The 13,571-nt window shown below is 39.1% G+C and overlaps 1 protein-coding gene across 1 annotated transcript in view; it reads right to left on the reverse strand.

Moving 5' to 3' along the window:
* The window catches only part of HS6ST3 (heparan sulfate 6-O-sulfotransferase 3), a 652,782-nt gene that overhangs the window by 243,896 nt on the left and 395,315 nt on the right, over positions 1–13,571 (reverse strand). The gene's annotated exons all lie outside the window — the stretch shown is intronic.

The following is a 13,571-nucleotide window of genomic DNA, read 5'->3' on the forward strand; positions in this document are numbered from 1 at the left end:
CATTGTTGCCTTTCCACAGAGAAGGGGTGACTGCAGTGTGAGGTCTGGATGTTCTCTGGATTCAGCTGGGGCAGGTCCTACCTCATAAGGCTGGGGTTTCTGCAACAGACTGCAGTCACCTATCTGACTCATGGGCTTTGGGAGGCAGGAACTTTTAATTCAGGTGAGAAGGAGAAGAGATGAAACACTGGCCTTGCGTCCAAGTTGTGTTTTTCCACCCAGTTTTACCTGTAATAAAACTGACATCCATAAGTTGTGTTTATTTCTCAAAGGGGAAAGGACTCAGGAGAGAGGCAGCACGAACTATGAGGTACACACATTGCCCCGATGATGAAGACTGGTACACAGCAGCTACTCCATTCCCAGTGGCTTCAGTAATAAACAGGTCGTTCTAGGCTATACAGAATTACGGTCTTGCTTCTTCTCTCACTGAGCCCTCATGACACCCCAGGTAGGCAGGTGGGGCAAATAAAATCTTCATTTCCCATGTGAGGAGACTGAGCTTCCTAGAAGTCTGGTGATTTGCCTACATTCACAAAAGTAGTAGGATCCAGAACAAGAACAACCAAGCTTCATAATGCATGGAGGGACAGAATCCAGGCAGCAGTCCTCTGGGTTCTGAAGGTCCCTTGGATCTCTCAGTGTAAGCTTTCTTCACAGTTTCCACGACCGCGGGCCACTGTGTTACTTTCCTTTCTCAAAAGCATTTTGTTGCCAAAATACTTGCACCCTCTAGGAAGCTGGCATTTCCATACCGCTTGTGGTAAAGATGGCCATGGATTAGCTGAGGATCCTCTCTTAGCCAGAAGGATGGTTCTAGCTGCAACAGCACTAACAGATCACAGCCCACCCTCTGCCCTGCTGACCTGCACTGGGAGAGCAATAAATATAAGAAACAGTTCAGGCTTTGATGTAATTATCATGAACTGAAATTTATGCTGATTGACACCCAGTCAACACTGAGACGTTCCCACAACACTCTTCTAAAGTTTGGGCTTGTAATGATCTCACAGCAACTACTTGGAAAACAATCAAATCCCACTTTGGGACTTCCCTGGCGGTCCAGTGGTTAAGACTTTGCCTTCCACTGCAGGGGTTGAGGGTTCAATCCCTGGTTGGGGAGCTAAGATCCCACAGGCCTCGCAGTCAAAATACCAAAACATAAAACAGAAGCAATATTGTAACAAATGCAATAAAGGCTTAAAAAAAATGATGCATATCCAAAAAAATCTTTAAAAAGAAAATCTACAGTTTCTCTGAAAGGCAATGAAGGGACATCTGTAAAACCATGTGGTTTTTTTCGTTTACTTTTTTTTTTTACTACGTGTATTTGTTTTTCATGAGTATTTTTTAAGTGAAGTATAGTTGATTTACAATGTTGTGTTAGTTTCTGGTATAAAGCAAAGTGATTCAGTTGTATACACACTAACACACACACACACACACATATATATATATTATATATATATATTCTCTTTCATATTCTTTTCCACTATAGTTTATTACACGATATTGAGTATAGTTCCCTGTGCTATTCAGTAGATCCTTGTTGTTTATCTATTCCAGATATATAGTAGTTTGTATCTGCTAATCCCAAACTCCTAATTTGTCCCTCTCCCCGCCCTTTCCCCTTTGGTAACCATAAGACTGCTTTTTATATCTGTGAGTCACTTTCTGTTTTGTAAATAAGTTCTTTTGTATCATATCTTAGATTCCACATATAAGTGATATCATATGATACTTGTCTCTCTCTTTCTGACTTACTTCACTTAGTATGATAATCTCTAGGTCCATCCATGTTGCTGCAAATGGCATTATTGCATTCTTTCTTATGGCTGAGTAAGTATTCCATTGTATATATTAACATGTACCACAGCTTCTTTATCAATTCATCTGTCGATGGACATTTACATTGATTCCATGTCTTGGCTATTGTAAATAGTGCTGCTATGAACATTAGGGTGCATATATCTTTTCCAATTACAGTTCTGTCCAGATATATGCCCAGGAGTGGGATTGATGGACCATATGGCAACTCTGTTTTTAGTTTTTTAAGGAACCTCCAAACTGTTCTCCACAGTGGGTGCACCAATTTACATTCCCACCAACAGTGTAGGAGGACTCCATTTTCTCCACACCCTCTCCAGCATTAATTATTTGTAGACTTTTTGATGATGGTCATTCTCACTGGTATGAGGTGATACCTCATTGTGGTTTTGATTAGTGATGTTGAGCATCTTTTCGTGTGCCTGTTGGCCATCTGTATGTCTTCTTTGGAGAAATGTCTATTTAGGTCTTCTGCTCATTTTTCAATGTGGGTTGTTTGTTTTGTTGTTGAGTTGTATGAGCTGTTTGTATATCTCAGAAATTAAACCCTCGTCAGTCGCCATCATTTGCAAATATTTTCTTCCAGTCCGTAGATTACCTTTTCGTTTTGTTTATGGTTTCCTTTGACGTGCAAAAGCTTGCAAGTTTGATTAGGTCCTATTTCTTTATTTTTGCTTTTATTTCTATTGCCTAGGGAGACTGACCTAAGAAAACATTGCTACTAGCAAACAAAATCCAACAGCATATTAAAAGGATCATACACTATGATCAAGTGAGGTTCATCCCAGGAATGCAAGGATTCTTCAATATATGCAAATCAATCAATGTGATACACCATATTAACAAACTGAAGGAGAAAAACCATATGATCATCTCAATAGATGTAGAGAAAGCTTTTGACAAAATTCAACACCCATTTATGATAAAAACCCTCCAGAAAGTAGGCATAGAGGGAACTTTCCTCAACATAATACAGGCCATATATGACAAACCCACAGCCAGCATCATCCTCAATGGTGAAAAACTGAAACCATTTCCACTAAGATCAGGAACAAGACAAGGTTGCCCACTCTCACCACTCTTATTCAACATAGTTTTGGAAGTTTTAGCCACAGCAGAGAAGAAAAAGAAATAAAAGGAATCCAAATCAGAAAAGAAGTAGTAAAGCTGTCACTGTTTGCAGATGACATGATACTATACATAGATAATGCTAAACATGCTACCAGAAAACTACTAGAGCCAATCAATGAATCTGGTAAAGTAGCAAGATACAAAATTAATGCACAGAAATCTCTTGCATTCCTATACACTAATGATAAAAAATCTGAAAGTGAAATTAAGAAAACACTCCCATTTACCATTGCAACAAAAAGAATAAAATATCTAGGAATAAACCTACCTAAGGAGACAAAAGACCTGTATGCAGAAAATTTTAAGACACTGATGAAAGAAATTAAAGATGATACAAATAGATGGAGAGATATACCATGTTCTTGGATTGGAAGAATCAACATTGTGACAATGACTCTACTACCCAAAGCAATCTACAGATTCAATGCAATCCCTATCAAACTACCACTGGCATTTTTCATAGAACTAGAGCAAAAAGTTGCACAATTTGTATGGAACCACAAAAGACCCCGAATAGCTAAAGCAATCTTGGGAAAGAAAAACAGAACTGGAGGAATCAGGCTCCCTGACTTCAGACTATACTACAAAGCTACAGTAGTCAAGACAGTATGGTACTGGCACAAAAACAGAAAGATAGATCAATGGAACAGGATAGAAAGCCCAGAGATAAACCCACGCACATATGGTCACCTTATCTTTCATAAAGGAGGCAAGAATATACAGTGGAGAAAAGACAGCCTCTTCAATAAGTGGTGCTGGGAAAACTGGACAGCTACATGTAAAAGAATGAAATTAGAACACTCCCTAACACCATACACAAAAATAAACTCAAAATGGATTAAAGGCCTTAATGTAAGGCCAGACACTATCAAACTCTTAGAGGAAAACATAGGCAGAACACTCTATGACATAAATCACAGCAAGATCCCTTCTGATCCACCTCCTAGAGAAATGGAAATAAAAACAAAAATAAACAAATGGGACCTAGTGAAACTTCAAAGCTTTTGCACAGCAAAGGAAACCAGAAACAAGACCAAAAGACAACCCTCAGAATGGGAGAAAATATTTGCATATGAAGCAAGTGACAAAGGATTAATCTCCAAAACATACAATCAACTCATGCAGCTCAATATCAAAAAAACAAACAACCCAATCCAAAAATGGGCAGAAGACCTAAAGAGACATTTCTCCAAAGAAGATATACAGATTGCCAACAAACATATGAAAGAATGCTCAACATCATTAATCATTAGAGAAATGCAAATCAAAACTACAATGAGATATCATCTCACACCAGTCAGAATGGCCATCATCAAAAAATCTACAAACAATAAATGCTGGAGAGGGTGTGGAGAAAAGGGAACCCTCTTACACTGTTGGTGGGGATGTAAATTGATACAGCCACTATGGAGAACAGTATGGAGATTCCTTAAAAAACTAAAAATAGAACTACCATACGACCCAGCAATCCCACTACTGGGCATACACCCTGAGAAAATCATAATTCAAAAACAGTCATGTACCAAAATGTTCGTTGCAGCTCTATTTACAATAGCCAGGACATGGAAGCAACCTAAGTGTCCATCAACAGATGAATGGATAAAGAAGATGTGGCACATATATTCAATGGAATATTACTCAGCCATAAAAAGGAATGAAACTGAGTTATTTGTAGTGAGGTGGATGGACATAGAGACCGTCATACAGAGTGAAGTAAGTCAGAAAGAAAAACAAATACCGTATGCTAACACATATCTATGGAATGTTAAAAAGAAAAAGAAAATGTTCAGAAGAACCTAGGGGCAAGACGGGAATAAAGATGCAGACCTAGTAGAGAATGGGCTTGAGGATATGGGGAGGGGTAAGGGTAAGCTGTGACAAAGTGAGAGAGTGGCATAGACATATATACACTACCAAACGTAAAATAGATAGCTAGTGGGAAGCAGCCTCATAGTACAGGGAGATCAGCTTGGTGCTTTGTGACCACCTAGAGAGGTGGGATAGGGAGGGTGGGAGGGAGGGAGATGCAAGAGGGAAGAGATATGGGAACATACGTATATGTATAACTGATTCACTTTGTTATAAAGCAGAAACTGACACACCACTGTAAAGCAATTACACTCTAATAAAGATGATAAAAAAATTGCTATAATTTATGTCAGAGAATGTTTTGCCTCTGTTCTCTTCTAGGAGTTTTATGGTGTCATGTCTTATATTTCAGACATTTGTAAAACATGGTTTAATCTAAGGAAAATCTTATTTTTCCAAATATCAGTTTGTCACCAAGCCAGGATAATTTGAAGCTCTCAGAGCCCAGCTGTTTGGACAAGATTGGGGGAAGGGGAGCTTGCAAACTTTTACTTTGTCTCAAATAAATTTACTGTTCATCAGAATAATAACTAGAACAATGATGAGGCCAGAGAGGAGGGAGAATGTGAAAAGAGATATGGCTAGCAGTAGAGATTGGAGAGTTTCTGATTAGCACTGAATGCCACTGTGAAGATGTGCCATTTATAAACCGCATGGAGTGACCTAAACACTTGCTACTCATTGTGGTCCATGGACCAGCAGCATAGTGCTCATGTGAAAGTTGTTAGAAATGCAGAATCATCAGATCTACTCAATCAGAATCTGCGTTTTCATAAGACCCCAGGTGATTCTAACGCACATTAAAATTTGAGAAGCACTCTCTGGTTATGGCTTTCTGGATTTTAAAATAGGGATTGACAGCATCAGCTCGGTCTTTCAAGTCGTGGGGGACCAACAAAAGTAGGGGGATAAATTATTAATAAGGAAAGACCACACCAGGGCAGCCAATTGGGATTCTACTGTGATAGTACAAGAGAGTGATGATAAAGACCAAACTGATGTTGGAAATAGAATGGAGGGAATAGATTTATTCAGAAGACATGTCAGAAATACAAAGAATGGATTTGGACTGATCAGATGAAGCACACCTGTGTAAGGGAAGAATTAAGATGAAGTTCTAAGGCTTCCATCTTGGGTCATTTGTCAAATAAGGACTTGTTCACCTGGCACAGAGAAGACATGCATTTCATATGAGTTGGATGACTGCATGCACTACCTATGGATTTCAAATCATGTTCCACAAACACCTGGGGATCTGAAGAGGTGTTTCAGGAACCATCATGGTGGGGAGAAAGAAAGGTGGGCAGTTCTCCAAGTCCTTGCTCCCAAAATTTATCTGTGAAACACACAACAACAACATATCGATCGTGTTTTTCATAATTATCTTATGAATCTTTGAACCATGTAATTTGAGGATCAGTACCAACTCTAATGTCTGGACTATTACCCTCTGTATTCTTGGATTCATGTTATTTTTTGAGGTATTGAGACAAATAAAACTTAGACACGCTCGGCCTTACTCTTGGCGACCTCCAGAATAACAGAGGGGAGAAGTAAACATCGTTTAACTTGGTAAGTTCCTCTTGTTAACTTGATAACTAAAAGGTAAGGGTGATTCTATCTGAATTTATACTAAAGAAATAATTTGCTAGAAGAAAGCAATTGTTAATGTAAATATATTCAATGTGATCTATCTATAATATTAAAAAAATTAAATCACCTCAATGTTTTACAAGCAAAAATCATGAAAGTTACGAACATCAGGCCTCTACTTGGAAAAAAGTTTATAATAAAATGATAACCAAATAATGAAGAATATAAAATGTAAGATTACTATGGTTGCAATTATATAAATTCATGTATGCATATGGTTAAAAGGTAGAAAGGCATATGGATAAATAAGGATGAGGTAGAGTATTATAGACATCTGAATCATCACTAAATGCCACAGGTTCTACTTCAAAGTATACTCTGAATCCAATGTATTCTTACCACATCTACCATCACTACTCTGATCAAAGACTCCATCTCTCCCAACTGGCCTCCATATCCCCTCTTTCAATCTATTCCGATCTCTAGTAGCTACAATAATATTTTGCATATAAATTAGATCTTACACTTACAGTACAATCCAAATTTCTAACTCTGGATCAGCTCAAATTCTCAAATTGGCCTCAGGAGCTCAAAATTTATCATTAGTAGCAATTAATTTCCTAATATTGAGTATCTCAACGAGCTTTTGAGGTAATATCTACTGATATCTATTGTATTTTACATTAAAAGCAAGAAATATTAAAAATATTAATTTACTAATATGTTTATAAACAGCAATAATAAATCCATTACATGTTAATATAAATAATGCATTTTTATGGAATAAAGATACTAACCCACCTCCCAAAGAAATCAGTGAGAGGAATGGCATTGTTTTATATTTTGCATCTTTTTAATGGCTGGCTTAAAAAAGACAGTTAATTCTCATTTTTGCTTCTGGGTTGATATATTATTTTGGTTGAAGGACATGAGAAAATCTGGCTTCCCACAAATATGTAGTTGGAAAAGGGAGAAATATTTTAATGTCATTTTCAGATAATTCTGGACATTTGTCTTTGGTACCACATGCAAACTTGATGAGTGGTAGTATCTTCATGTTTAGTTACAACATAGAATCTGAAGCTTTACCAGTGAACTTTTGTAAGGTATCATGGTAAAATATATTGGTCTATCTTGCACTTTGAATGAATCTTCTTCTCAGGTATGATTTTTGACATTACACATTGGTCACTGGGAACTATCAGTTCATTGAGTTATGTAGACCATCCAAATGTTGACATATTTCATTACATAATATTTTAAAAGTCACATTTGCTAATATTACTACCAATCTCATCAGTAAAGTCTTAAAAGTCTTCAAGTATTGGGTACCTGCCTTGCAGACTGATGCAGGTTTTCCAAAAGTTCTAATTTTCTCCTGACAGCTCAAAGTTTATCATTAGCACATAATGGTTTTTGTTTCTTTTCAAGTGATAGACTCACTTTCAAAGTGACAGGTTCATTCTTGAGAAAATGTCTGCCAAATACCCAAGTCAGAATAACAGTAAGTTGAAGACAATTATATCAATCAAAAAATGATGTTCCATGAGAAACATCACCAGTTCAGCCTACCATCAATTGCACCAGTGCTTTTCCTTGAGACAACCATCATATTTGGATCTATGGCAAAATTCTTTAAAGTGTACTTCCCATTTCATGACAAAGAATGTTAGAGAGATGTGTGCTCACAGCTCAATATAATTAATAATTGCAGTGCTTTAGCAAGCTCATTCTTAAGTGAACTTGATACTATGTGCACTGGTCTTGAATGGCGATGAAGTATACAGTGACTAGTACAGTTTAGTGCTCCCGTCTTGATAGACACGAGGGCACCACCCATTGCCTTTCCATCAGGAGTGCAAATATTTAAACAGTTAAATAGTTTTGACCTTGCAGAGGTCCCTGAAAGGTCTTGGGATCCCCAAGGGTCTATGAATCACACTTTGGGAACAATGCAGCCTACCTCTCCAAGGTATCTCTTAACCACTCTCCCACCTTACTCGGCCAAGCCACACAGTCTTTCTTGCTATTTCTTAAACACTCTCAGCTTGTTTCTGCCTCAGGGCTTCTACATTTGCTATTTTCTCTGCCGGTGAGGCTCCCACTGCGGTTGACCCAGCTGGTTCTTCCTCCTCACATCCGGTTTCTATTTCAGTGATAGCTCCTCCAAGATGTTTTTCCTGATGCTCCTGTCCATGTTAGGCTCCATCTTCCCCAACAGAGCCTCAGGAAAGTCTCTTACACTGTCCAAGTTCTTCATACCACTCAACACTAAGTAGAATTCCATTATGCAATTACTTGCTTACTTGTTGTCTGTGTGCCTCCCCAACTAAATTATAAGCTCCATGAGAGCCAGGATTTTGTTTTATTCACCACTACAGCCCTAATGCCCAGAAAAGTGATTAACATATCATACTCAACAAATACTTGCTTGATTAATAAATTAATTTACATTTTAAAAAATCCCTTAAATGCTCTTCCTGTGTTATTTTTCAGTGAATAAAGGAAAGTCTTCTGAGTCATTGCTGTCTAACAAAAATATAATATGAGTCACAGATATAATTTTATATTTTCTGGAAGCCACATGTAAAAAGAAACAGATGAAAGTAATTTAATAATCTATTTTGTTTAACCTAATAGATTAAAATTATGATTTAAACATGTAATCAATATACAGTTATTAATATGCTATACTTTATTTTTCTTACTAAATCTTTCAAATCTGCGTCTATTTTATATTTATAGACCATTTCCACTCAGATTAGCTACACTTTAAGTGCTCAGTAATGATTTGTGACTACAGGCTACTGTATTGGAGAACACAACCTAAGGAAAGATGGGGAGAAACCAAGTCAAAGAACTTTCTTTCTCCCAAGCCTAACAGAATGAAGAAAAATATTATAAACAGTAGCAAATAATAATAATAATTACCAGAAGCAATCAAATAAAGGAAGAGTCCAAGTTCATACTATGAGTTTTGCAAAATGGTGGCCATGAATGAGGCAAAAATTTTGTCATCGCTCCACACTTCTAACCATCCCCACCTCAATCCCCAGAAATGGAACTAGGCAAAGAAGATGAATTACCAACTTGTTGAGAATTTTCACTAATGCCTCCTGATTTGGAAAGAATTAAATGGAAGAGGTGAGCAGGCAGTCCTTAACTATCACTGCCGGATCTCAGCAGAAATATAATAAATCCTCCACAGCACCACACTGATTCGAGGGCAGAATTCTAAGTCTCCACACAGCATCCAGAGTGACCTTTCTAAAATGCAGTCCTGATCATGACACTCACCTATTTTAAATGCTTCAGTTGTGTACCTCATTCTTTGGAGAAGTTCCAGGCTCGTCAGCACATCTCTCAAGCTCATCGTGGTTGAGCTCCTGGGCCTCCCCGGTTCTTCATCCACTTTCACCTTAACCTTCCCATCTGCATGACACACATTCACTACACCAAACAAGTGGCAGTTCTGCAAATCAGGAACATCTGTGCCTTTCTCTGAGCTACTCCATTTGCCCAGAATATATTCTACCTTTCCTTTCCCTGGCTACTCCAAAACCCCTGCAAATTAAACTCAGCAACTTACCAACAACCCTTCCTCATCCCCAAGGTTAACTAATTATGGGTCCCTGTGTTTACACGGTGTCCTAGGAAGCCTCTGGATTAGTGCACACAAAGCGCTATAATTGTGGCTCTGCGTGTACATCTTGCTGACTGAAGCACAAAATCCTTGAGCTCAGGAATGACGTGTCTCATTGTTTTGTCACCAGAGCCTAACACAATGCCTGGTTCATGGTTTACACAATACATAGTTGTAGAAAAAGTGAATTAATATGTTTAGACTTGCTGTCATTTACTGGTTCTCATCACACTTATAATAGGTACATTACAAAAGAAAATTGAGGGCTTCCCTGGTGGCGCAGTGGTTGAGAGTCCGCCTGCCGATGCAGGGGACATGGGTTCGTGCCCCGGTCCGGGAAGATCCCACATGCTGCAGAGCGGCTGGGCCCGTGAGCCATGGCCGCTGAGCCTGCGCGTCCGGAGCCTGTGCTCCGCAACGGGAGAGGCCACAACAGTGAGAGGCCCACGTACAGCAAAAAAGAAAAAAAGAAAAAGAAAATTGATAATGAAACAAAAACATTCTAACTAGGCGGAATAATAATTCCAGTTGAAGTTCTTTCAGAGTCACAGATTATATAAGAAATCATTGATAGCAAAACAGATTAAAGACCCCAAATTGAGTCTGGGTTGTGTGTGTGTGTGTGTGTGTGTGTGTGTGTGTGTGTGTGTGTGTAGGAGTGAGAGAGAGAGTATGTGTGTGTTTAGTGCTGAAACATTAGGAACATGTTCAAAGCTTCTGTGTCAGTATATTTTCAGTAGCTGGTGTGCTCTGTTGCCTGTAGAGGCAAGAGTCAATATTCCTGGTGAACCCCCAGGTTTAGAGTCCACTGGTGACTGGGAGGGGTGGGGAGTGAAACAGAAAATGATATGCGTAATTTAAAAAACACATTAGTTCCCTAATATCCCATCTCCACCCTAGCAGGTACTGACAGTGAGAAGCTCAGAATTCACCTCAAGGCAAAACAAGCTGAAGACGTCCTTTCTGACAGAAATTAATTTGCCTGTGGAAAACCAGTATGGGTTGAGAGAGCGATTGAGGGTCAATTTGCTAGCCTATTTCATACCCAAACACTCTCAATTAAATTGATGCTCAAGAAACATAATTCAGACAACAAAAGTCAACTTTCAAAAGTGTCTTTTGAAAGAGGATATTCATTCAAAAAATGAATATTATTCTTGTAGATATTTATGAAGATATTGCCACCATAAAATAAAAACAGAATGCTATGAGACAGAAACATATGTGAAAAGAAAAAGAATATAATTTATCTTTTATAATTATCAAAATAAAAATCCAAATAAAGAATTACAAATTATTTTTCTAGGAAATCTTCCAGAACAAAGAAGAAAAGCACACAGAAAACATGAGATAAAATTTAAGAGAGAAAAAGATTCAATCTAGGAGAGTCAACATTGAACCAATGGGAGTTCCAAGAAGAGAGAACACCCAAAAGGGAGGGAAGCATATAATCAAATAAAGAACAGAAGAAAAAATTTAAGACCAGAATGAAAATAAAAAGATTCTGCACCTTGGCACATGCTTGTGAAATTTCAGAACAATCAAGACTAGCAGAAAATCCTGAGTATCTAGAGGAAAAGGAAACATGAAGATTATCTACAAAGTACTGAGTGCTACACTTTTCACTATCAACACTAGATGCTAAAAGGCAATGGAATGGGGCAACCAAAACACTGGAGGGACATTCCATTATCCTAGAGAACTATGCCAATACAAACTGTCAGTTAAGGATGTGGATAAAACACTCACATGCTTGGGCACTCAAGAACTCAGAAAATCTCCCTCCCAGGTGCCTTTTCATAAGAAGTTGTTAGAGTATATGCTCCCACAAAGTGACCTGCATTGCGTGCCCGATTAAAAATCGCAACCCTCAGTAAACATAAATGAGCTATCAAGCTACCAAAAGACATGGAGCGGCTTCCCTGGTGGCGCAGTGGTTTAGAGTCCGCCTGCCGATGCAGGGTACATGGGTTTGTGCCCCGTCCGGGGGAACCCACATGCCGCGTTGCGGCTGGGCCCGTGAGTCATGGCCGCTGAGCCTGCGCGTCCGGAGACTGTGCTCCGCAACGGGAGAGGCCACAACAGTGAGAGGCCCGCGTACCGCAAAAAAAAAAAAAGACATGGAGGAACCTTAAATGCATATTTCTACATGAAAGAAGCCAGTCTGAAAAGGCTACCTGCTGTATGATTCCAACCATATGACATTCTGGAAAGGCAAAACTGCAGAGATGGTAAAAAGATCAGTAGTCTCTGTGGGATTGGGGCAAGGGAGAAAAGATAAATAGGTGGAGTACAGGGAAGTTTTGGGTTGAAATTGTGTGATACCGTAATACTGAGTATGGGACACCATATGTTTATCAAAATCCACAGAACGTTCAAGAAGAGTGAACGTCAATGTAAACTAAGGACTTCAGTTAATAATAATATATAAATATCCATTCATCAACTGTAACACTAACTAATGCAAGATAAAACAGTAAGTCCCCTACGCATGAACGAGTTCTGTCCCGAGAGCATGTTCATAAGTCTAATTTGTTTTGTAAGTCCAACAAAGTTACCTAGGTACCCAACTAACACAGTCGGCTATATAGGACTAACAGTTTTATAATACTTTTCACACAAATAATACACAAAAAACAAACACAAGAAATAAAGAAGATATTTCTAATCTTACAGTCCAGTACCTTGAAAAGTACGGTAGTCCAGTACAACAGCTGGCATGCAGGGGCTGGCATCGAGGGAACAGGCAAGAAGAGTTACTGACTGGAGGAGGGAGAGGAGCGGGGAGACGGTAGAGCTGAAGGATCGCCAGCAACAGGAGACGGAGGGCAAGCTGCAATGTCGCTCACGCCTGACGCTGATGGCACAGGTGCTGGTTCCTTGCTGGATTCAGTTCTATCTACCCTCTTGAAAAAACGATCCAGTGATGTCTGGGTAGTAGCTCTTTTTTTTCTCATCATAGATGATACGGTAGCACTGGATCGCATTCTGAATGGCTGCTGCAACCTTCGTGTACCGTCCTACGTTCCGGTCCTGTGCCTCAAAATCTAACAGTGCCGCCTCAAATAAAGAAAATCCCTTTGCCATTTCCTGCATCGTGAATCCCTTCGGTTCTTCAGTTACTTCTTCTTTCTCTTGTCTCTCTTTGTCCTTTCTCTGGGCCTCCAATTCCATCAGGCCTTCATTAGTAAGTTCCTCTTGTTTCATGGCAAGGAGTTCAGTGAAGTCGTCCTCTTGCAGATCTCGCTCCAGCTTCTCGCTGAGGGTCACTACGTTGCTGAAGACCTCTTTGGACTCCTCAGCCACCTCCTCAAATCCACGAAAATCGTGAGCAAACTGCAGGCAAAGGTTCTTCCAAACCCCATTCATGGTGATGGCCATGACCTCACGCTAAGCAAAGTCAATGTTTTTTATGGCCTTGTAGATGTTATAGTCCTTCCAAAATTATCACAAGGCTGCTCCTGATTCGTCACTCACCTTTACTGCCTGACGAAAAGTGTGATGTAAA

This window comes from Monodon monoceros, unplaced genomic scaffold (genome assembly GCF_005190385.1).
Source record: "Monodon monoceros isolate NGI ecotype Baffin Bay Population unplaced genomic scaffold, NGI_Narwhal_1 Super_Scaffold_8, whole genome shotgun sequence".
NCBI classification, from domain to species: domain Eukaryota; kingdom Metazoa; phylum Chordata; class Mammalia; order Artiodactyla; family Monodontidae; genus Monodon; species Monodon monoceros.